The sequence below is a fragment of the Ornithorhynchus anatinus genome, chromosome 2 (assembly GCF_004115215.2).
Source record: "Ornithorhynchus anatinus isolate Pmale09 chromosome 2, mOrnAna1.pri.v4, whole genome shotgun sequence".
Taxonomy (NCBI): domain Eukaryota; kingdom Metazoa; phylum Chordata; class Mammalia; order Monotremata; family Ornithorhynchidae; genus Ornithorhynchus; species Ornithorhynchus anatinus.
Window position 1 is genome coordinate 29,157,276 of NC_041729.1, and position 3,844 is coordinate 29,161,119.

Sequence of the window (3,844 nt, forward strand, 5' to 3'; positions counted from 1 at the left end):
GGGCAATTTTTCCAGTCCTTGTGGTGGCTTAAGCCCAAGCTTAAGATCACTGTCAAGTGGGAAAAGCAGTAAAGAGCCTGAAATGGAAAAGAGACAGAGCACAGCGAGCCAAGAAGGGGAAAAAGAGGAACTGGGGAATCCATCATTGGCATTTATTGAGCACCTACCTTGTGCAGAGCACTGTATTGAGGACTTAGACAAGTAAACCAGAAGCAAGAGGCACAATCTCTTCCCCCAGCAAGCTTACGGTCTGAAGGGGAAGCAGAGCAGCCTAATGGAAAGAAGCATGGGCTTGGGAGCAAAGGATCTGGGTTTGCCAACTCTGTCAATTGCTTGATGTGTGAGTTTGGGCAAGTCACTTAACTTTTCTGTGCCTCAGTTCCCCTATTCTCCCTCCTACTTAGACTATAAACCCCAGGTGAGGCAGGGACTGTGTCTAGCCTAATTTACTTATAACCACCCCAGTGCTTAGAACAGTGTTTGACACATAGTAAGTGCTTAAATACCAGAAAGGAGGTGGGTGCCGGGGCCGGGGGGGAGTTGCAATCACCAGGAATAGATAGGCTATTCCTGAGCTCCATACCTCTTTTCAAACACTGAACTAGAATCCCTACTGGTACCTCTGTTCATAATGTTGCTATAGTTTCAATTCTCCTCCCCAACCTTCTTTACCAGATGTGCTTTTCATGACAATTAGAATGGAGCACTTATCTTGTTTGGTTACTTCAAAAATATTTTTGTGTCTAAGTGAAACTATACATATGCCCACATCTTAAATTGCCTTTGCATCCAAAACGATGCATTTTTCTCACTTTGTAGATCTGAAAAAAGCAAATAAATGTTTCTTTAATTTTCCAAACTATTTCTTTTGAATTCAATAGAACTAGAGAAGCTCTAGCCCAAATAGAGATGTTTTCCTTAGTGAAAGCAATAAACCAGGTGGTTATGTAGATATTTGTGTCCACAATCACTGTTTTTCCCCTCATGGGGTGTGCCTGATCAATCCTTCAGTGGTATTTGAGTGCTTGCTATGTGTAGAAGAGTACAGTACAACAGAATTGGCAGAAATGCTCCTTGCCCACAAAGTGCTTACAGTCAAAAAACTGTAATCCCAAAGACTTCTTACATTTAGAAAAATAAGAAAGTTTCCCTGGGAAATAATTTTCTGGGGCCAAAATGAGACATGTATTTAGAAGAAACACCAGTGAACTGAAGTCATTGGCTGCAAATGAATGCAGGTCACTTTGCCTTATTTCTGGAAGAAGTTAAGGATGTATTCCCTGTTGTTTTTCACTGACTCATCTTTCAAATTAACAACTTTAACATGATTTGATGCCAAAAAGAATAAATGCTAAGATTCAACATTTATGTTCCTCCCCCCTGTCTCTTGAGCACTTCCTTTTTTCTTACTCCATTCCAGAACTGGGAAAAGAAGACTGATTTTCCAGCAATATGAAGTGAAGATATATACAACTGTTCAATGATTCAAGACATTCCTTCATTCTGTAACATTTTCTGAGTGCTTCCAGGGGGTATAGTGTCCTAGATATATGAGAGTACAAAAAATAGAAATGGTCCTTGCCCTCCGAGAGCTTTCAGTCTACTGAAGCAGACAGGACGTCACAACTTGGCATTTCGTACACTGAAACCAGGAAAAACAATATAGGAATACCTGATCATTCATTCATTCAATTGTATTTGCTAAGCACTTACTTTGTGCAGAGCACTGTACTAAGTGCTTGGAAAGTACAATTCAGGAACAGATACAGACAATCCCTGTCCATAATGGGCTCACATTATAGAATGGGGGAGATGGGCATCAAAACAAGTAAACAGACATCAATAGCGTCAATATAAAAAAATAGAATTATAAATATACATATACAATTAAAATAAATAGAATTATATGTAAATATATGCAAAAGTGCTGTGAGGGGGAGGGAGGTAGAGCAAAGGGAGTGATTTGGGGCAATGGGGAGGAGTGGGGGAGCAGAGGAAAATGGGGTTTCATCATCAACATCATAATCAATGGCATTCATTGAGCGCTTACTGTGTACACAGCACTGTTCTAAGCACTTGGGAGAGTAAAATACAACAGAGTTGATAGGCGTGATCCCTTTCACAATAAGTTTACGGTCCAGAAAAGACAGCGAGGGATGAATGAATAAGCAAATTATATTTGTAAACTGATGTATACAAAAGTTCTAAGGGTGGCTGTTGGGATGACACAGCAGGGATGGTGAAAAATATTTGGGGAATACCATCTGGAGGAATTGAAGATTAAGGTTTTAGAGAGGGTTTAAGACAGGAGGGTTGTAGACTGCAAGATGGCCGGTCCAAGGAGACATATGATTGGGCCAGTTCTGGCCCGAGCCTTCTCTTTTCTCCTAGTAATTGATTTGGAGGGTTGAATCATCCAGACGATTCAATCAATTAATCACTCAATTGCATTTAATAATAATGTTGGTATTTGTTAAGCGCTTACTATGTGCAGAGCACTGTTCTAAGCGCTGGGGGAGATACAGGGTCATCAGGTCATCCCACGTGAGGGTCACAGTTAATCCCCATTTTACAGATGAGGTAACTGAGGCACTGAGAAGTGAAGTGACTCGCCCACAGTCACACAGCTGGCAAGTGGCAGAGCCGGGAGTCGAACTCATGACCTCTGACTCCGAAGCCCAGGCTCTTTCCACTGAGCCATGCTGCTTCCCCCACTTACTCTGCACATCAATGTAATAAGTGTTTGAGCAAGTTCAGTAGAGGTAATAGAATATGATCCTTGCCTTGGAGGAATTTTCATTCTAACAGGGGAGATAGATGTTAAGTTAAAGTGACAAAATTAAAGGCATATCATGTGCATTATCTGGGATAGTTGGGCACAATTGTGATGAAGGGGAAGTAAGGGGAGTATCCAAGTGATTAGGTGGCATGGAAATTCTGGAGTGGCATTAGGAGGAAACAAGGTGGGGAGGTGAGAGATTCATCGCAGAAATCCTCCCTGAGGAGATTGATTTTAGTTAGGGCTCTGAGGATGGGGAGAGCAGCGGTCTCCAATCAAGAAGGAGGGTGTGAACAAGAGTTTGACAGCAAGAGAGAAAAAAACAAGGCACAGAGAACTGGTTAACTTGGAAGGAGTGAAGAGCGCGAGCCGGGTTGTAGTCGGGAGAGTTACGAGGATTAGTTTTCCGGTCCCGGCTCCACGGTTTGGTGTGTGACCTTGAGCAGGTCACTTTGCTTCTCTGTGCCACGGTTACCCCATCTGTAAAATGGGGACTAAGACTGTGAGTCCCATATTGGGACAGGGACTATGTCCAACCTGACTACCTTGTACCTAGCCAGTACTTAGTACAGCACCTGGCACATAGTAAGCACTTGACAAATACCATAGAAGAAGTAGAGGGGAGAGAGCTGACTGAGCACCTTAGATCTAATAGAGAGGAGTTTCTGCTTGATATGAAGATGGATGGCGGTTTTGAAGAGTGGGGAGATACATGCAGAATGATGTTTTAGAAAAACAACCTGGGCAGCAAAATGAAGTGTGGACTGGAAAGGAGAAATGCTGAAAGCGGTGGGGTCTGTGACAATTTACTCAGGCTCTCATTTTATTTTGCTAGCATACGTGCAGGCTCCAGGATAGAGAGAAAATGCAGAAAATGGAGCTGGGTCTAGGAAGGACCACAAAGGGCTCAAAGTCTAAGGAGGAGGGAAAACAGGTATTTAATAATAATTGTGGTATTTATTAAGCACTTACTATTTGTCAAGCACTAGAGTAGATACAAGTACAGAGAAGCAGCGTGGCTTAGTGGAAAGAGCACAGGCTTGATCCCGACATCGTGATTTATCA